This window comes from Nematostella vectensis, chromosome 5 (genome assembly GCF_932526225.1).
Source record: "Nematostella vectensis chromosome 5, jaNemVect1.1, whole genome shotgun sequence".
Classification (NCBI taxonomy): Eukaryota; Metazoa; Cnidaria; class Anthozoa; order Actiniaria; family Edwardsiidae; genus Nematostella; species Nematostella vectensis.
Window position 1 is genome coordinate 1899750 of NC_064038.1, and position 23020 is coordinate 1922769.

Sequence of the window (23020 nt, forward strand, 5' to 3'; positions counted from 1 at the left end):
CAAATTCCCGAATGTAACCCTGAAGCTTTTCCCGAATGTAACCTCCAGTCCGATGGTGACTTTGCTTGGGATAGTTTACGATACCAATAGTATTAAAAGTAATTTTCATTACAATTCCCTTCAGCAATGCCACGTTAGTCTTTCGTTGCGGGCACTTGACTACTAACGCAGCGACCCGGGTTCGATTCCCGCTGATAGCCTATTTTTTTTCTTTCTTTTTTTTTAAATATCGATACTTAATTATACTGTTCTTGGTGTGTCATGACATAAAAAGAAGGTATAGGGACATTTTTATGTACTCTCAGCATCTTTGATGTGCTCATGCTTTGTTCAGGATCCTGTACATATTTTATGCACACAAGAACTAACTAGATTCCTTGGATAACTTGATTAAGTAGATTCTAACATAGAGCATAGCGCTCGATAGATTGATATACCTTTTTTCCGAGTATACTGTTTTATTTTTCCTAATGTTACTTTTTGGAATTTACATTCGGAAAAAAAATTATCGATTGTAACCTTTTGGAGGTTACACTCGTAAAACAAATTCCCGAATGTAACCCTGAAGCTTTTCCGAATGTAACCTCCAGTCCGATGGTGACTTTGCATGGGATAGTATACGATACCAATAGTATTAAAAGTAATTTTCATTACAATTCCCTTCAGCAATGCCACGTTAGTCTTTCGTTGCGGGCACTTGACTACTAACGCAGCGACCCGGGTTCGATTCCCGCTGATAGCCTATTTTTTTTCTTTCTTTTTTTTTTTAAATATCGATACTTAATTATACTGTTCTTGGTGTGTCATGACATAAAACGAAGGTATAGGGACATTTTTATGTACTCTCAGCATCTTTGATGTGCTCATGCTTTGTTCAGGATCCTGCACATATTTTATGCACACAAGAACTAACTAGATTCCTTGGATAACTTGATTAAGTAGATTCTAACATAGAGCATAGCGCTCGATAGATTGATATACCTTTTTTTCCGAGTATACTGTTTTACTTTCCTAATGTTACTTTTTGGAATTTACATTCGGAAAAAAAATTATCGATTGTAACCTTTTGGAGGTTACACTCGTAAAACAAATTCCCGAATGTAACCCTGAAGCTTTCCCCGAATGTAACCTCCAGTCCGATGGTGACTTTGCTTGGGATAGTTTACGATACCAATAGTATTAAAAGTAATTTTCATTACAATTCCCTTCAGCAATGCCACGTTAGTCTTTCGTTGCGGGCACTTGACTACTAACGCAGCGACCCGGGTTCGATTCCCGCTGATAGCCTATTTTTTTTTCTTTATTTATTTTTAAATATCGATACTTAATTATACTGTTCTTGGTGTGTCATGACATAAAAAGAAGGTATAGGGACATTTTTATGTACTCTCAGCATCTTTGATGTGCTCATGCTTTGTTCAGGATCCTGCACATATTTTATGCACACAAGAACTAACTAGATTCCTTGGATAACATGATTAAGTAGATTCTAACATAGAGCATAGCGCTCGATAGATTGATATACCTTTTTTTCTGAGTATACTGTTTTATTTTTCCTAATGAGACATTTTGGAATTTACATTCGGAAAAAAAATTATCGATTGTAACCTTTTGGAGGTTACACTCGTAAAACAAATTCCCGAATGTAACCCTGAAGCTTTTCCCGAATGTAACCTCCAGTCCGATGGTGACTTTGCTTGGGATAGTTTACGATACCAATAGTATTAAAAGTAATTTTCATTACAATTCCCTTCAGCAATGTCACGTTAGTCTTTCGTTGCGGGCACTTGACTACTAACGCAGCGACCCGGGTTCGATTCCCGCTGATAGCCTATTTTTTCTTCTTTCTTTTTTTTTTAAATATCGATACTTAATTATACTGTTCTTGGTGTGTCATGACATAAAAAGAAGGTATAGGGACATTTTTATGTACTCTCAGCATCTTTGATGTGCTCATGCTTTGTTCAGGATCCTGTACATATTTTATGCACACAAGAACTAACTAGATTCCTTGGATAACTTGATTAAGTAGATTCTAACATAGAGCATAGCGCTCGATAGATTGATATACCTTTTTTCCGAGTATACTGTTTTATTTTTCCTAATGTTACTTTTTGGAATTTACATTCGGAAAAAAAATTATCGATTGTAACCTTTTGGAGGTTACACTCGTAAAACAAATTCCCGAATGTAACCCTGAAGCTTTTCCCGAATGTAACCTCCAGTCCGATGGTGACTTTGGTTGGGATAGTTTACGATACCAATAGTATTAAAAGTAATTTTCATTTCAATTCCCTTCAGCAATGCCACGTTAGTCTTTCGTTGCGGGCACTTGACTACTAACGCAGCTACCCGGGTTCGATTCCCGCTGATAGCCTATTTTTTTTTCTTTATTTTTTTTTTAAATATCGATACTTAATTATACTGTTCTTGGTGTGTCATGACATAAAAAGAAGGTATAGGGACATTTTTATGTACTCTCAGCATCTTTGATGTGCTCATGCTTTGTTCAGGATCCTGCACATATTTTATGCACACAAGAACTAACTAGATTCCTTGGATAACTTGATTAAGTAGATTCTAACATAGAGCATAGCGCTCGATAGATTGATATACCTTTTTTTCCGAGTATACTGTTTTATTTTTCCTAATGTTACTTTTTGCAATTTACATTCGGAAAAAAAATTATCGATTGTAACCTTTTGGAGGTTACACTCGTAAAACAAATTCCCGAATGTAACCCTGAAGCTTTTCCCGAATGTAACCTCCAGTCCGATGGTGACTTTGCTTGGGATAGTTTACGATACCAATAGTATTAAAAGTAATTTTCATTACAATTCCCTTCAGCAATGCCACGTTAGTCTTTCGTTGCGGGCACTTGACTACTAACGCAGCGACCCGGGTTCGATTCCCGCTGATAGCCTATTTTTTTTTCTTTTTTTTTTTTTTTCAAATATCGATACTTAATTATACTGTTCTTGGTGTGTCATGACATAAAAAGAAGGTATAGGGACATTTTTATGTACTCTCAGCATCTTTGATGTGCTCATGCTTTGTTCAGGATCCTGTACATATTTTATGCACACAAGAACTAACTAGATTCCTTGGATAACTTGATTAAGTAGATTCTAACATAGAGCATAGCGCTCGATAGATTGATATACCTTTTTTCCGAGTATACTGTTTTATTTTTCCTAATGTTACTTTTTGGAATTTACATTCGGAAAAACAATTATCGATTGTAACCTTTTGGAGGTTACACTCGTAAAACAAATTCCCGAATGTAACCCTGAAGCTTTTCCCGAATGTAACCTCCAGTCCGATGGTGACTTTGGTTGGGATAGTTTACGATACCAATAGTATTAAAAGTAATTTTCATTTCAATTCCCTTCAGCAATGCCACGTTAGTCTTTCGTTGCGGGCACTTCACTACTAACGCAGCCACCCGGGTTCGATTCCCGCTGATAGCCTATTTTTTCTTCTTTCTTTTTTTTTTAAATATCGATACTTAATTATACTGTTCTTGGTGTGTCATGACATAAAAAGAAGGTATAGGGACATTTTTATGTACTCTCAGCATCTTTGATGTGCTCATGCTTTGTTCAGGATCCTGTACATATTTTATGCACACAAGAACTAACTAGATTCCTTGGATAACTTGATTAAGTAGATTCTAACATAGAGCATAGCGCTCGATAGATTGATATACCTTTTTTTCCGAGTATACTGTTTTATTTTTCCTAATGTTACTTTTTGGAATTTACATTCGGAAAAAAAATTATCGATTGTAACCTTTTGGAGGTTACACTCGTAAAACAAATTCCCGAATGTAACCCTGAAGCTTTTCCCGAATGTAACCTCCAGTCCGATGGTGACTTTGCTTGGGATAGTATACGATACCAATAGTATTAAAAGTAATTTTCATTACAATTCCCTTCAGCAATGCCACGTTAGTCTTTCGTTGCGGGCACTTGACTACTAACGCAGCGACCCGGGTTCGATTCCCGCTGATAGCCTATTTTTTTTCTTTCTTTTTTTTTTTAAATATCGATACTTAATTATACTGTTCTTGGTGTGTCATGACATAAAACGAAGGTATAGGGACATTTTTATGTACTCTCAGCATCTTTGATGTGCTCATGCTTTGTTCAGGATCCTGCACATATTTTATGCACACAAGAACTAACTAGATTCCTTGGATAACTTGATTAAGTAGATTCTAACATAGAGCATAGCGCTCGATAGATTGATATACCTTTTTTTCCGAGTATACTGTTTTACTTTCCTAATGTTACTTTTTGGAATTTACATTCGGAAAAAAAATTATCGATTGTAACCTTTTGGAGGTTACACTCGTAAAACAAATTCCCGAATGTAACCCTGAAGCTTTCCCCGAATGTAACCTCCAGTCCGATGGTGACTTTGCTTGGGATAGTTTACGATACCAATAGTATTAAAAGTAATTTTCATTACAATTCCCTTCAGCAATGCCACGTTAGTCTTTCGTTGCGGGCACTTGACTACTAACGCAGCGACCCGGGTTCGATTCCCGCTGATAGCCTATTTTTTTTTCTTTATTTATTTTTTTTTAATCGATACTTAATTATACTGTTCTTGGTGTGTCATGACATAAAAAGAAGGTATAGGGACATTTTTATGTACTCTCAGCATCTTTGATGTGCTCATGCTTTGTTCAGGATCCTGTACATATTTTATGCACACAAGAACTAACTAGATTCCTTGGATAACTTGATTAAGTAGATTCTAACATAGAGCATAGCGCTCGATAGATTGATATACCTTTTTTTCCGAGTATACTGTTTTATTTTTCCTAATGTTCCTTTTTGGAATTTACATTCGGAAAAAAAATTATCGATTGTAACCTTTTGGAGGTTACACTCGTAAAACAAATTCCCGAATGTAACCCTGAAGCTTTTCCCGAATGTAACCTCCAGTCCGATGGTGACTTTGCTTGGGATAGTTTACGATACCAATAGTATTAAAAGTAATTTTCATTACAATTCCCTTCAGCAAAGTCACGTTAGTCTTTCGTTGCGGGCACTTGACTACTAACGCAGCGACCCGGGTTCGATTCCCGCTGATAGCCTATTTTTGTTTCTTTATTTTTTTTTTTAAATATCGATACTTAATTATACTGTTCTTGGTGTGTCATGACATAAAAAGAAGGTATAGGGACATTTTTATGTACTCTCAGCATCTTTGATGTGCTCATGCTTTGTTCAGGATCCTGTACATATTTTATGCACACAAGAACTAACTAGATTCCTTGGATAACTTGATTAAGTAGATTCTAACATAGAGCATAGCGCTCGATAGATTGATATACCTTTTTTCCGAGTATACTGTTTTATTTTTCCTAATGTTACTTTTTGGAATTTACATTCGGAAAAAAAATTATCGATTGTAACCTTTTGGAGGTTACACTCGTAAAACAAATTCCCGAATGTAACCCTGAAGCTTTTCCCGAATGTAACCTCCAGTCCGATGGTGACTTTGGTTGGGATAGTTTACGATACCAATAGTATTAAAAGTAATTTTCATTTCAATTCCCTTCAGCAATGCCACGTTAGTCTTTCGTTGCGGGCACTTGACTACTAACGCAGCGACCCGGGTTCGATTCCCGCTGATAGCCTATTTTTTTTCTTTCTTTTTTTTTTAAATATCGATACTTAATTATACTGTTCTTGGTGTGTCATGACATAAATAGAAGGTATAGGGACATTTTTATGTACTCTCAGCATCTTTGATGTGCTCATGCTTTGTTCAGGATCCTGCACATATTTTATGCACACAAGAACTAACTAGATTCCTTGGATAACTTGATTAAGTAGATTCTAACATAGAGCATAGCGCTCGATGGATTGATATACCTTTTTTTCCGAGTATACTGTTTTACTTTCCTAATGTTACTTTTTGGAATTTACATTCGGAAAAAAAATTATCGATTGTAACCTTTTGGAGGTTACACTCGTAAAACAAATTCCCGAATGTAACCCTGAAGCTTTTCCCGAATGTAACCTCCAGTCCGATGGTGACTTTGCTTGGGATAGTTTACGATACCAATAGTATTAAAAGTAATTTTCATTACAATTCCCTTCAGCAATGCCACGTTAGTCTTTCGTTGCGGGCACTTGACTACTAACGCAGCGACCCGGGTTCGATTCCCGCTGATAGCCTATTTTTTTTTCTTTATTTTTTTCTTAAATCGATACTTAATTATACTGTTCTTAGTGTGTCATGACATAAAAAGAAGGTATAGGGACATTTTTATGTACTCTCAGCATCTTTGATGTGCTCATGCTTTGTTCAGGATCCTGTACATATTTTATGCACACAAGAACTAACTAGATTCCTTGGATAACTTGATTAAGTAGATTCTAACATAGAGCATAGCGCTCGATAGATTGATATACCTTTTTTCCGAGTATACTGTTTTATTTTTCCTAATGTTACTTTTTGGAATTTACATTCGGAAAAACAATTATCGATTGTAACCTTTTGGAGGTTACACTCGTAAAACAAATTCCCGAATGTAACCCTGAAGCTTTTCCCGAATGTAACCTCCAGTCCGATGGTGACTTTGGTTGGGATAGTTTACGATACCAATAGTATTAAAAGTAATTTTCATTTCAATTCCCTTCAGCAATGCCACGTTAGTCTTTCGTTGCGGGCACTTCACTACTAACGCAGCCACCCGGGTTCGATTCCCGCTGATAGCCTATTTTTTCTTCTTTCTTTTTTTTTTAAATATCGATACTTAATTATACTGTTCTTGGTGTGTCATGACATAAAAAGAAGGTATAGGGACATTTTTATGTACTCTCAGCATCTTTGATGTGCTCATGCTTTGTTCAGGATCCTGTACATATTTTATGCACACAAGAACTAACTAGATTCCTTGGATAACTTGATTAAGTAGATTCTAACATAGAGCATAGCGCTCGATAGATTGATATACCTTTTTTTCCGAGTATACTGTTTTATTTTTCCTAATGTTACTTTTTGGAATTTACATTCGGAAAAAAAATTATCGATTGTAACCTTTTGGAGGTTACACTCGTAAAACAAATTCCCGAATGTAACCCTGAAGCTTTTCCCGAATGTAACCTCCAGTCCGATGGTGACTTTGCTTGGGATAGTATACGATACCAATAGTATTAAAAGTAATTTTCATTACAATTCCCTTCAGCAATGCCACGTTAGTCTTTCGTTGCGGGCACTTGACTACTAACGCAGCGACCCGGGTTCGATTCCCGCTGATAGCCTATTTTTTTTCTTTCTTTTTTTTTTTTAAATATCGATACTTAATTATACTGTTCTTGGTGTGTCATGACATAAAACGAAGGTATAGGGACATTTTTATGTACTCTCAGCATCTTTGATGTGCTCATGCTTTGTTCAGGATCCTGCACATATTTTATGCACACAAGAACTAACTAGATTCCTTGGATAACTTGATTAAGTAGATTCTAACATAGAGCATAGCGCTCGATAGATTGATATACCTTTTTTTCCGAGTATACTGTTTTACTTTCCTAATGTTACTTTTTGGAATTTACATTCGGAAAAAAAATTATCGATTGTAACCTTTTGGAGGTTACACTCGTAAAACAAATTCCCGAATGTAACCCTGAAGCTTTCCCCGAATGTAACCTCCAGTCCGATGGTGACTTTGCTTGGGATAGTTTACGATACCAATAGTATTAAAAGTAATTTTCATTACAATTCCCTTCAGCAATGCCACGTTAGTCTTTCGTTGCGGGCACTTGACTACTAACGCAGCGACCCGGGTTCGATTCCCGCTGATAGCCTATTTTTTTTTCTTTATTTATTTTTTTTTAATCGATACTTAATTATACTGTTCTTGGTGTGTCATGACATAAAAAGAAGGTATAGGGACATTTTTATGTACTCTCAGCATCTTTGATGTGCTCATGCTTTGTTCAGGATCCTGTACATATTTTATGCACACAAGAACTAACTAGATTCCTTGGATAACTTGATTAAGTAGATTCTAACATAGAGCATAGCGCTCGATAGATTGATATACCTTTTTTTCCGAGTATACTGTTTTATTTTTCCTAATGTTCCTTTTTGGAATTTACATTCGGAAAAAAAATTATCGATTGTAACCTTTTGGAGGTTACACTCGTAAAACAAATTCCCGAATGTAACCCTGAAGCTTTTCCCGAATGTAACCTCCAGTCCGATGGTGACTTTGCTTGGGATAGTTTACGATACCAATAGTATTAAAAGTAATTTTCATTACAATTCCCTTCAGCAATGTCACGTTAGTCTTTCGTTGCGGGCACTTGACTACTAACGCAGCGACCCGGGTTCGATTCCCGCTGATAGCCTATTTTTGTTTCTTTGTTTTTTTTTTTAAATATCGATACTTAATTATACTGTTCTTGGTGTGTCATGACATAAAAAGAAGGTATAGGGACATTTTTATGTACTCTCAGCATCTTTGATGTGCTCATGCTTTGTTCAGGATCCTGTACATATTTTATGCACACAAGAACTAACTAGATTCCTTGGATAACTTGATTAAGTAGATTCTAACATAGAGCATAGCGCTCGATAGATTGATATACCTTTTTTCCGAGTATACTGTTTTATTTTTCCTAATGTTACTTTTTGGAATTTACATTCGGAAAAAAAATTATCGATTGTAACCTTTTGGAGGTTACACTCGTAAAACAAATTCCCGAATGTAACCCTGAAGCTTTTCCCGAATGTAACCTCCAGTCCGATGGTGACTTTGGTTGGGATAGTTTACGATACCAATAGTATTAAAAGTAATTTTCATTTCAATTCCCTTCAGCAATGCCACGTTAGTCTTTCGTTGCGGGCACTTGACTACTAACGCAGCGACCCGGGTTCGATTCCCGCTGATAGCCTATTTTTTTTCTTTCTTTTTTTTTTAAATATCGATACTTAATTATACTGTTCTTGGTGTGTCATGACATAAATAGAAGGTATAGGGACATTTTTATGTACTCTCAGCATCTTTGATGTGCTCATGCTTTGTTCAGGATCCTGCACATATTTTATGCACACAAGAACTAACTAGATTCCTTGGATAACTTGATTAAGTAGATTCTAACATAGAGCATAGCGCTCGATGGATTGATATACCTTTTTTTCCGAGTATACTGTTTTACTTTCCTAATGTTACTTTTTGGAATTTACATTCGGAAAAAAAATTATCGATTGTAACCTTTTGGAGGTTACACTCGTAAAACAAATTCCCGAATGTAACCCTGAAGCTTTTCCCGAATGTAACCTCCAGTCCGATGGTGACTTTGCTTGGGATAGTTTACGATACCAATAGTATTAAAAGTAATTTTCATTACAATTCCCTTCAGCAATGCCACGTTAGTCTTTCGTTGCGGGCACTTGACTACTAACGCAGCGACCCGGGTTCGATTCCCGCTGATAGCCTATTTTTTTTTCTTTATTTTTTTTTTAAATCGATACTTAATTATACTGTTCTTAGTGTGTCATGACATAAAAAGAAGGTATAGGGACATTTTTATGTACTCTCAGCATCTTTGATGTGCTCATGCTTTGTTCAGGATCCTGCACATATTTTGTGCACACAAGAACTAACTAGATTCCTTGGATAACTTGATTAAGTAGATTCTAACATAGAGCATAGCGCTCGATAGATTGATATACCTTTTTTTCCGAGTATACTGTTTTATTTTCCTAATGTTACTTTTTGGAATTTACATTCGGAAAAAAAATTATCGATTGTAACCTTTTGGAGGTTACACTCGTAAAACAAATTCCCGAATGTAACCCTGAAGCTTTTCCCGAATGTAACCTCCAGTCCGATGGTGACTTTGCTTGGGATAGTTTACGATACCAATAGTATTAAAAGTAATTTTCATTACAATTCCCTTCAGCAATGCCACGTTAGTCTTTCGTTGCGGGCACTTGACTACTAACGCAGCGACCCGGGTTCGATTCCCGCTGATAGCCTATTTTTTTTTCTTTTTTTTAAATATCGATACTTAATTATACTGTTCTTGGTGTGTCATGACATAAAAAGAAGGTATAGGGACATTTTTATGTACTCTCAGCATCTTTGATGTGCTCATGCTTTGTTCAGGATCCTGCACATATTTTATGCACACAAGAACTAACTAGATTCCTTGGATAACATGATTAAGTAGATTCTAACATAGAGCATAGCGCTCGATAGATTGATATACCTTTTTTCTGAGTATACTGTTTTATTTTTCCTAATGAGACATTTTGGAATTTACATTCGGAAAAAAAATTATCGATTGTAACCTTTTGGAGGTTACACTCGTAAAACAAATTCCCGAATGTAACCCTGAAGCTTTTCCCGAATGTAACCTCCAGTCCGATGGTGACTTTGGTTGGGATAGTTTACGATACCAATAGTATTAAAAGTAATTTTCATTTCAATTTCCTTCAGCAATGCCACGTTAGTCTTTCGTTGCGGGCACTTGACTACTAACGCAGCGACCCGGGTTCGATTCCCGCTGATAGCCTATTTTTGTTTCTTTATTTTTTTTTTAAATATCGATACTTAATTATACTGTTCTTGGTGTGTCATGACATAAAAAGAAGGTATAGGGACATTTTTATGTACTCTCAGCATCTTTGATGTGCTCATGCTTTGTTCAGGATCCTGTACATATTTTATGCACACAAGAACTAACTAGATTCCTTGGATAACTTGATTAAGTAGATTCTAACATAGAGCATAGCGCTCGATAGATTGAAATATTTTTTTTCCGAGTATACTGTTTTATTTTTCCTAATGTTACTTTTTGGAATTTACATTCGGAAAAAAAATTATCGATTGTAACCTTTTGGAGGTTACACTCGTAAAACAAATTCCCGAATGTAACCCTGAAGCTTTTCCCGAATGTAACCTCCAGTCCGATGGTGACTTTGGTTGGGATAGTTTACGATACCAATAGTATTAAAAGTAATTTTCATTTCAATTCCCTTCAGCAATGCCACGTTAGTCTTTCGTTGCGGGCACTTGACTACTAACGCAGCGACCCGGGTTCGATTCCCGCTGATAGCCTATTTTTTTTCTTTCTTTTTTTTTTAAATATCGATACTTAATTATACTGTTCTTGGTGTGTCATGACATAAATAGAAGGTATAGGGACATTTTTATGTACTCTCAGCATCTTTGATGTGCTCATGCTTTGTTCAGGATCCTGCACATATTTTATGCACACAAGAACTAACTAGATTCCTTGGATAACTTGATTAAGTAGATTCTAACATAGAGCATAGCGCTCGATAGATTTATATACCTTTTTTTCCGAGTATACTGTTTTACTTTCTTAATGTTACTTTTTGGAATTTACATTCGGAAAAAAAATTATCGATTGTAACCTTTTGGAGGTTACACTCGTAAAACAAATTCCCGAATGTAACCCTGAAGCTTTTCCCGAATGTAACCTCCAGTCCGATGGTGACTTTGCTTGGGATAGTTTACGATACCAATAGTATTAAAAGTAATTTTCATTACAATTCCCTTCAGCAATGCCACGTTAGTCTTTCGTTGCGGGCACTTGACTACTAACGCAGCGACCCGGGTTCGATTCCCGCTGATAGCCTATTTTTTTTTCTTTATTTTTTTTTTAAATCGATACTTAATTATACTGTTCTTGGTGTGTCATGACATAAAAAGAAGGTATAGGGACATTTTTATGTACTCTCAGCATCTTTGATGTGCTCATGCTTTGTTCAGGATCCTGCACATATTTTATGCACACAAGAACTAACTAGATTCCTTGGATAACTTGATTAAGTAGATTCTAACATAGAGCATAGCGCTCGATAGATTGATATACCTTTTTTTCCGAGTATACTGTTTTATTTTCCTAATGTTACTTTTTGGAATTTACATTCGGAAAAAAAATTATCGATTGTAACCTTTTGGAGGTTACACTCGTAAAACAAATTCCCGAATGTAACCCTGAAGCTTTTCCCGAATGTAACCTCCAGTCCGATGGTGACTTTGCTTGGGATAGTTTACGATACCAATAGTATTAAAAGTAATTTTCATTACAATTCCCTTCAGCAATGCCACGTTAGTCTTTCGTTGCGGGCACTTGACTACTAACGCAGCGACCCGGGTTCGATTCCCGCTGATAGCCTATTTTTTTTCTTTCTTTTTTTTTAAATATCGATACTTAATTATACTGTTCTTGGTGTGTCATGACATAAAAAGAAGGTATAGGGACATTTTTATGTACTCTCAGCATCTTTGATGTGCTCATGCTTTGTTCAGGATCCTGCACATATTTTATGCACACAAGAACTAACTAGATTCCTTGGATAACATGATTAAGTAGATTCTAACATAGAGCATAGCGCTCGATAGATTGATATACCTTTTTTTCTGAGTATACTGTTTTATTTTTCCTAATGAGACATTTTGGAATTTACATTCGGAAAAAAAATTATCGATTGTAACCTTTTGGAGGTTACACTCGTAAATCAAATTCCCGAATGTAACCCTGAAGCTTTTCCCGAATGTAACCTCCAGTCCGATGGTGACTTTGCTTGGGATAGTTTACGATACCAATAGTATTAAAAGTAATTTTCATTACAATTCCCTTCAGCAATGTCACGTTAGTCTTTCGTTGCGGGCACTTGACTACTAACGCAGCGACCCGGGTTCGATTCCCGCTGATAGCCTATTTTTGTTTCTTTATTTTTTGTTTTAAATATCGATACTTAATTATACTGTTCTTGGTGTGTCATGACATAAAAAGAAGGTATAGGGACATTTTTATGTACTCTCAGCATCTTTGATGTGCTCATGCTTTGTTCAGGATCCTGTACATATTTTATGCACACAAGAACTAACTAGATTCCTTGGATAACTTGATTAAGTAGATTCTAACATAGAGCATAGCGCTCGATAGATTGATATACCTTTTTTCCGAGTATACTGTTTTATTTTTCCTAATGTTACTTTTTGGAATTTACATTCGGAAAAAAAATTATCGATTGTAACCTTTTGGAGGTTACACTCGTAAAACAAATTCCCGAATGTAACCCTGAAGCTTTTCCCGAATGTAACCTCCAGTCCGATGGTGACTTTGCTTGGGATAGTTTACGATACCAATAGTATTAAAAGTAATTTTCATTACAATTCCCTTCAGCAATGCCACGTTAGTCTTTCGTTGCGGGCACTTGACTACTAACGCAGCCACCCGGGTTCGATTCCCGCTGATAGCCTATTTTTTTTTCTTTATTTTTTTTTTTTAAATATCGATACTTAATTATACTGTTCTTGGTGTGTCATGACATAAAAAGAAGGTATAGGGACATTTTTATGTACTCTCAGCATCTTTGATGTGCTCATGCTTTGTTCAGGATCCTGTACATATTTTATGCACACAAGAACTAACTAGATTCCTTGGATAACTTGATTAAGTAGATTCTAACATAGAGCATAGCGCTCGATAGATTGATATACCTTTTTTCCGAGTATACTGTTTTATTTTTCCTAATGTTACTTTTTGGAATTTACATTCGGAAAAACAATTATCGATTGTAACCTTTTGGAGGTTACACTCGTAAAACAAATTCCCGAATGTAACCCTGAAGCTTTTCCCGAATGTAACCTCCAGTCCGATGGTGACTTTGGTTGGGATAGTTTACGATACCAATAGTATTAAAAGTAATTTTCATTTCAATTCCCTTCAGCAATGCCACGTTAGTCTTTCGTTGCGGGCACTTGACTACTAACGCAGCGACCCGGGTTCGATTCCCGCTGATAGCCTATTTTTTTTTCTTTCTTTTTTTTTTAAATATCGATACTTAATTATACTGTTCTTGGTGTGTCATGACATAAAACGAAGGTATAGGGACATTTTTATGTACTCTCAGCATCTTTGATGTGCTCATGCTTTGTTCAGGATCCTGCACATATTTTATGCACACAAGAACTAACTAGATTCCTTGGATAACTTGATTAAGTAGATTCTAACATAGAGCATAGCGCTCGATAGATTGATATACCTTTTTTTCCGAGTTTACTGTTTTACTTTCCTAATGTTACTTTTTGGAATTTACATTCGGAAAAAAAATTATCGATTGTAACCTTTTGGAGGTTACACTCGTAAAACAAATTCCCGAATGTAACCCTGAAGCTTTCCCCGAATGTAACCTCCAGTCCGATGGTGACTTTGCTTGGGATAGTTTACGATACCAATAGTATTAAAAGTAATTTTCATTACAATTCCCTTCAGCAATGCCACGTTAGTCTTTCGTTGCGGGCACTTGACTACTAACGCAGCGACCCGGGTTCGATTCCCGCTGATAGCCTATTTTTTTTTCTTTATTTATTTTTTTTTAATCGATACTTAATTATACTGTTCTTGGTGTGTCATGACATAAAAAGAAGGTATAGGGACATTTTTATGTACTCTCAGCATCTTTGATGTGCTCATGCTTTGTTCAGGATCCTGTACATATTTTATGCACACAAGAACTAACTAGATTCCTTGGATAACTTGATTAAGTAGATTCTAACATAGAGCATAGCGCTCGATAGATTGATATACCTTTTTTTCCGAGTATACTGTTTTATTTTTCCTAATGTTCCTTTTTGGAATTTACGTTCGGAAAAAAAATTATCGATTGTAACCTTTTGGAGGTTACACTCGTAAAACAAATTCCCGAATGTAACCCTGAAGCTTTTCCCGAATGTAACCTCCAGTCCGATGGTGACTTTGCTTGGGATAGTATACGATACCAATAGTATTAAAAGTAATTTTCATTACAATTCCCTTCAGCAATGCCACGTTAGTCCTTCGTTGCGGGCACTTGACTACTAACGCAGCCACCCGGGTTCGATTCCCGCTGATAGCCTATTTTTTTTCTTTCTTTTTTTTTTAAATATCGATACTTAATTATACTGTTCTTGGTGTGTCATGACATAAAACGAAGGTATAGGGACATTTTTATGTACTCTCAGCATCTTTGATGTGCTCATGCTTTGTTCAGGATCCTGCACATATTTTATGCACACAAGAACTAACTAGATTCCTTGGATAACTTGATTAAGTAGATTCTAACATAGAGCATAGCGCTCGATAGATTGATATACCTTTTTTTCCGAGTATACTGTTTTACTTTCCTAATGTTACTTTTTGGAATTTACATTCGGAAAAAAAATTATCGATTGTAACCTTTTGGAGGTTACACTCGTAAAACAAATTCCCGAATGTAACCCTGAAGCTTTCCCCGAATGTAACCTCCAGTCCGATGGTGACTTTGCTTGGGATAGTTTACGATACCAATAGTATTAAAAGTAATTTTCATTACAATTCCCTTCAGCAATGCCACGTTAGTCTTTCGTTGCGGGCACTTGACTACTAACGCAGCGACCCGGGTTCGATTCCCGCTGATAGCCTATTCTTTTTTCTTTATTTATTTTTTTTTAATCGATACTTAATTATACTGTTCTTGGTGTGTCATGACATAAAAAGAAGGTATAGGGACATTTTTATGTACTCTCAGCATCTTTGATGTGCTCATGCTTTGTTCAGGATCCTGTACATATTTTATGCACACAAGAACTAACTAGATTCCTTGGATAACTTGATTAAGTAGATTCTAACATAGAGCATAGCGCTCGATAGATTGATATACCTTTTTTTCCGAGTATACTGTTTTATTTTTCCTAATGTTCCTTTTTGGAATTTACATTCGGAAAAAAAATTATCGATTGTAACCTTTTGGAGGTTACACTCGTAAAACAAATTCCCGAATGTAACCCTGAAGCTTTTCCCGAATGTAACCTCCAGTCCGATGGTGACTTTGCTTGGGATAGTTTACGATACCAATAGTATTAAAAGTAATTTTCATTACAATTCCCTTCAGCAATGTCACGTTAGTCTTTCGTTGCGGGCACTTGACTACTAACGCAGCGACCCGGGTTCGATTCCCGCTGATAGCCTATTTTTGTTTCTTTATTTTTTTTTTTAAATATCGATACTTAATTATACTGTTCTTGGTGTGTCATGACATAAAAAGAAGGTATAGGGACATTTTTATGTACTCTCAGCATCTTTGATGTGCTCATGCTTTGTTCAGGATCCTGCACATATTTTATGCACACAAGAACTAACTAGATTCCTTGGATAACTTGATTAAGTAGATTCTAACATAGAGCATAGCGCTCGATAGATTGATATACCTTTTTTTCCGAGTATACTGTTTTATTTTCCTAATGTTACTTTTTGGAATTTACATTCGGAAAAAAAATTATCGATTGTAACCTTTTGGAGGTTACACTCGTAAAACAAATTCCCGAATGTAACCCTGAAGCTTTTCCCGAATGTAACCTCCAGTCCGATGGTGACTTTGCTTGAGATAGTTTACGATACCAATAGTATTAAAAGTTATTTTAATTACAATTCCCTTCAGCAATGCCACGTTAGTCTTTCGTTGCGGGCACTTGACTACTAACGCAGCGACCCGGGTTCGATTCCCGCTGATAGCCTATTTTTTTTCTTTCTTTTTTTTTAAATATCGATACTTAATTATACTGTTCTTGGTGTGTCATGACATAAAAAGAAGGTATAGGGACATTTTTATGTACTCTCAGCATCTTTGATGTGCTCATGCTTTGTTCAGGATCCTGCACATATTTTATGCACACAAGAACTAACTAGATTCCTTGGATAACATGATTAAGTAGATTCTAACATAGAGCATAGCGCTCGATAGATTGATATACCTTTTTTTCCGAGTATACTGTTTTATTTTTCCTAATGTTCCTTTCTGGAATTTACATTCGGAAAAAAAATTATCGATTGTAACCTTTTGGAGGTTACACTCGTAAAACAAATTCTAGAATGTAACCCTGAAGCTTTTCCCGAATGTAACCTCCAGTCCGATGGTGACTTTGCTTGGGATTGTTTACGATACCAATAGTATTAAAAGTAATTTTCATTACAATTCCCTTCAGCAATGCCACGTTAGTCTTTCGTTGCGGGCACTTGACTACTAACGCAGCGACCCGGGTTCGATTCCCGCTGATAGCCTATTTTTTTTCTTTATTTATTTTTTTTTAAATCGATACTTAATTATACTGTTCTTGGTGTGTCATGACATAAAAAGAAGGTATAGGGACATTTTTATGTACTCTCAGCATCTTTGATGTGCTCATGCTTTGTTCAGGATCCTGTACATATTTTATGCACACAAGAACTAACTAGATTCCTTGGATAACTTGATTAAGTAGATTCTAACATAGAGCATAGCGCTCGATAGATTGATATACCTTTTTTACGAGTATACTGTTTTATTTTTCCTAATGTTCCTTTTTGGAATTTACATTCGGAAAAAAAATTATCGATTGTAACCTTTTGGAGGTTACACTCGTAAAACAAATTCCCGAATGTAACCCTGAAGCTTTTCCCGAATGTAACCTCCAGTCCGATGGTGACTTTGCTTGGGATAGTTTACGATACCAATAGTATTAAAAGTTATTTTCATTACAATTCCCTTCAGCAATGTCACGTTAGTCTTTCGTTGCGGGCACTTGACTACTAACGCAGCGACCCGGGTTCGATTCCCGCTGATAGCCTATTTTTGTTTCTTTATTTTTTTTTTTTAAATATCGATACTTAATTTTACTGTTCTTGGTGTGTCATGACATAAAAAGTAGGTATAGGGACATTTTTATGTACTCGCAGCATCTTTGATGTGCTCATGCTTTGTTCAGGATCCTGTACATATTTTATGCACACAAGAACTAACTAGATTCCTTGGATAACTTGATTAAGTAGATTCTAACATAGAGCATAGCGCTCGATAGATTGATATACCTTTTTTCCGAGTATACTGTTTTATTTTTCCTAATGTTACTTTTTGGAATTTACATTCGGAAAAAAAATTATCGATTGTAACCTTTTGGAGGTTACACTCGTAAAACAAATTCCCGAATGTAACCCTGAAGCTTTTCCCGAATGTAACCTCCAGTCCGATGGTGACTTTGGTTGGGATAGTTTACGATACCAATAGTATTAAAAGTAATTTTCATTTCAATTCCCTTCAGCAATGCCACGTTAGTCTTTCGTTGCGGGCACTTGACTACTAACGCAGCGACCCGGGTTCGATTCCCGCTGATAGCCTATTTTTTTTCTTTCTTTTTTTTTAAATATCGATACTTAATTATACTGTTCTTGGTGTGTCATGACATAAAAAGAAGGTATAGGGACATTTTTATGTACTCTCAGCATCTTTGATGTGCTCATGCTTTGTTCAGGATCCTGCACATATTTTATGCACACAAGAACTAACTAGATTCCTTGGATAACATGATTAAGTAGATTCTAACATAGAGCATAGCGCTCGATAGATTGATATACCTTTTTTTCCGAGTATACTGTTTTATTTTTCCTAATGAGACTTTTTGGAATTTACATTCGGAAAAAAAATTATCGATTGTAACCTTTTGGAGGTTACACTCGTAAAACAAATTCCCGAATGTAACCCTGAAGCTTTTCCCGAATGTAACCTCCAGTCCGATGGTGACTTTGCTTGGGATTGTTTACGATACCAATAGTATTAAAAGTAATTTTCATTACAATTCCCTTCAGCAATGCCACGTTAGTCTTTCGTTGCGGGCACTTGACTACTAACGCAGCGACCCGGGTTCGATTCCCGCTGATAGCCTATTTTTTTTTCTTTATTTTTTTTTTAAATATCGATACTTAATTATACTGTTCTTGGTGTGGCATGACATAAAAAGAAGGTATAGGGACATTTTTATGTACTCTCAGCATATTTGATGTGCTCATGCTTTGTTCAGGTTCCTGTACATATTTTATGCACACAAGAACTAGATTTCTTGGATAACTTGATTAAGTAGATTCTAACATAGAGCATAGCGCTCGATAGATTGATATACCTTTTTTTCCGAGTATACTGTTTTATTTTTCCTAATGAGACTTTTTGGAATTTACATTCGGAAAAAAAATTATCGATTGTAACCTTTTGGAGGTTACACTCGTAAAACAAATTCCCGAATGTAACCCTGAAGCTTTTCCCGAATGTAACCTCCAGTCCGATGGTGACTTTGCTTGGGATAGTTTACGATACCAATAGTATTAAAAGTAATTTTCATTACAATTCCCTTCAGCAATACCACGTTAGTCTTTCGTTGCGGGCACTTGACTACTAACGCAGCGACCCGGGTTCGATTCCCGCTGATAGCCTATTTTTTTTCTTTCTTTTTTTTTTTTTAAATATCGATACTTAATTATACTGTTCTTGGTGTGTCATGACATAAAAAGAAGGTATAGGGACATTTTTATGTACTCTCAGCATCTTTGATGTGCTCATGCTTTGTTCAGGATCCTGTACATATTTTATGCCCACAAGAACTAACTAGATTCCTTGGATAACTTGATTAAGTAGATTCTAACATAGAGCATAGCGCTCGATAGATTGATATACCTTTTTTTCCGAGTATACTGTTTTATTTTTCCTAATGTTACTTTTTGGAATTTACATTCGGAAAAAAAATTATCGATTGTAACCTTTTGGAGGTTACACTCGTAAAACAAATTCCCGAATGTAACACTGAAGCTTTTCCCGAATGTAACCTCCAGTCCGATGGTGACTTTGCTTGGGATAGTTTACGATACCAATAGTATTAAAAGTAATTTTCATTACAATTCCCTTCAGCAATGCCACGTTAGTCTTTCGTTGCGGGCACTTGACTACTAACGCAGCGACCCGGGTTCGATTCCCCGTGATAGCCTATTTTTTTTCTTTATTTTTTTTTTAAATATCGATACTTAATTATACTGTTCTTGGTGTGTCATGACATAAAAAGAAGGTATAGGGACATTTTTATGTACTCTCAGCATCTTTGATGTGCTCATGCTTTGTTCAGGATCCTGTACATATTTTATGCACACAAGAACTAACTAGATTCCTTGGATAACTTGATTAAGTAGATTCTAACATAGAGCATAGCGCTCGATAGATTGATATACCTTTTTTCCGAGTATACTGTTTTATTTTTCCTAATGTTACTTTTTGGAATTTACATTCGGAAAAACAATTATCGATTGTAACCTTTTGGAGGTTACACTCGTAAAACAAATTCCCGAATGTAACCCTGAAGCTTTTCCCGAATGTAACCTCCAGTCCGATGGTGACTTTGGTTGGGATAGTTTACGATACCAATAGTATTAAAAGTAATTTTCATTTCAATTCCCTTCAGCAATGCCACGTTAGTCTTTCGTTGCGGGCACTTGACTACTAACGCAGCGACCCGGGTTCGATTCCCGCTGATAGCCTATTTTTTCTTCTTTCTTTTTTTTTAAAATATCGATACTTAATTATACTGTTCTTGGTGTGTCATGACATAAAAAGAAGGTATAGGGACATTTTTATGTACTCTCAGCATCTTTGATGTGCTCATGCTTTGTTCAGGATCCTGTACATATTTTATGCACACAAGAACTAACTAGATTCCTTGGATAACTTGATTAAGTAGATTCTAACATAGAGCATAGCGCTCGATAGATTGATATACCTTTTTTCCGAGTATACTGTTTTATTTTTCCTAATGTTACTTTTTGGAATTTACATTCGGAAAAACAATTATCGATTGTAACCTTTTGGAGGTTACACTCGTAAAACAAATTCCCGAATGTAACCCTGAAGCTTTTCCCGAATGTAACCTCCAGTCCGATGGTGACTTTGGTTGGGATAGTTTACGATACCAATAGTATTAAAAGTAATTTTCAATTCAATTCCCTTCAGCAATGCCACGTTAGTCTTTCGTTGCGGGCACTTGACTACTAACGCAGCGACCCGGGTTCGATTCCCGCTGATAGCCTATTTTTTCTTCTTTCTTTTTGTTTTAAATATCGATACTTAATTATACTGTTCTTGGTGTGTCATGACATAAAAAGAAGGTATAGGGACATTTTTATGTACTCTCAGCATCTTTGATGTGCTCATGCTTTGTTCAGGATCCTGTACATATTTTATGCACACAAGAACTAACTAGATTCCTTGGATAACTTGATTAAGTAGATTCTAACATAGAGCATAGCGCTCGATAGATTGATATACCTTTTTTTCCGAGTATACTGTTTTATTTTTCCTAATGTTACTTTTTGGAATTAACATTCGGAAAAAAAAAATATCGATTGTAACCTTTTGGAGTTACACTCGTAAAACAAATTCCCGAATGTAACCCTGAAGCTTTTCCCGAATGTAACCTCCAGTCCGATGGTGACTTTGCTTGGGATAGTATACAATACCAATAGTATTAAAAGTAATTTTCATTACAATTCCCTTCAGCAATGCCACGTTAGTCTTTCGTTGCGGGCACTTGACTACTAACGCAGCGACCCGGGTTCGATTCCCGCTGATAGCCTATTTTTTTTTCTTTCTTTTTTTTTTAATTATCGATACTTAATTATACTGTTCTTGGTGTGTCATGACATAAAACGAAGGTATAGGGACATTTTTATGTACTCTCAGCATCTTTGATGTGCTCATGCTTTGTTCAGGATCCTGCACATATTTTATGCACACAAGAACTAACTAGATTCCTTGGATAACTTGATTAAGTAGATTCTAACATAGAGCATAGCGCTCGATAGATTGATATACCTTTTTTTCCGAGTATACTGTTTTATTTTTCCTAATGTTCCTTTTTGGAATTTACATTCGGAAAAAAAATTATCGATTGTAACCTTTTGGAGGTTACACTCGTAAAACAAATTCCCGAATGTAACCCTGAAGCTTTTCCCGAATGTAACCTCCAGTCCGATGGTGACTTTGCTTAGGATAGGTTACGATACCAATAGTATTAAAAGTAATTTTCATTACAATTCCCTTCAGCAATGTCACGTTAGTCTTTCGTTGCGGGCACTTGACTACTAACGCAGCGACCCGGGTTCGATTCCCGCTGATAGCCTATTTTTTTTTCTTTTTTTTTTTTTAAATATCGATACTTAATTATACTGTTCTTGGTGTGTCATGACATAAAAAGAAGGTATAGGGACATTTTTATGTACTCTCAGCATCATTGATGTGCTCATGCTTTGTTCAGGATCCTGTACATATTTTATGCACACAAGAACTAACTAGATTCCTTGGATAACTTGATTAAGTAGATTCTAACATAGAGCATAGCGCTCGATAGATTGATATACCTTTTTTCCGAGTATACTGTTTTATTTTTCCTAATGTTACTTTTTGGAATTTACATTCGGAAAAAAAATTATCGATTGTAACCTTTTGGAGGTTACACTCGTAAAACAAATTCCCGAATGTAACCCTGAAGCTTTTCCCGAATGTAACCTCCAGTCCGATGGTGACTTTGGTTTGGATAGTTTACGATACCAATAGTATTAAAAGTAATTTTCATTTCAATTCCCTTCAGCAATGCCACGTTAGTCTTTCGTTGCGGGCACTTGACTACTAACGCAGCGACCCGGGTTCGATTCCCGCTGATAGCCTATTTTTCTTCTTTCTTTTTTTTTTTAAATATCGATACTTAATTATACTGTTCTTGGTGTGTCATGACATAAAAAGAAGGTATAGGGACATTTTTATGTACTCTCAGCATCTTTGATGTGCTCATGCTTTGTTCAGGATCCTGCACATATTTTATGCACACAAGAACTAACTAGATTCCTTGGATAACTTGATTAAGTAGATTCTAACATAGAGCATAGCGCTCGATAGATTGATATACCTTTTTTTCCGAGTATACTGTTTTATTTTCCTAATGTTACTTTTTGGAATTTACATTCGGAAAAAAAATTATCGATTGTAACCTTTTGGAGGTTACACTCGTAAAACAAATTCCCGAATGTAACCCTGAAGCTTTTCCCGAATGTAACCTCCAGTCCGATGGTGACTTTGCTTGGGATAGTTTACGATACCAATAGTATTAAAAGTAATTTTCATTAAAATTCCCTTCAGCAATGCCACG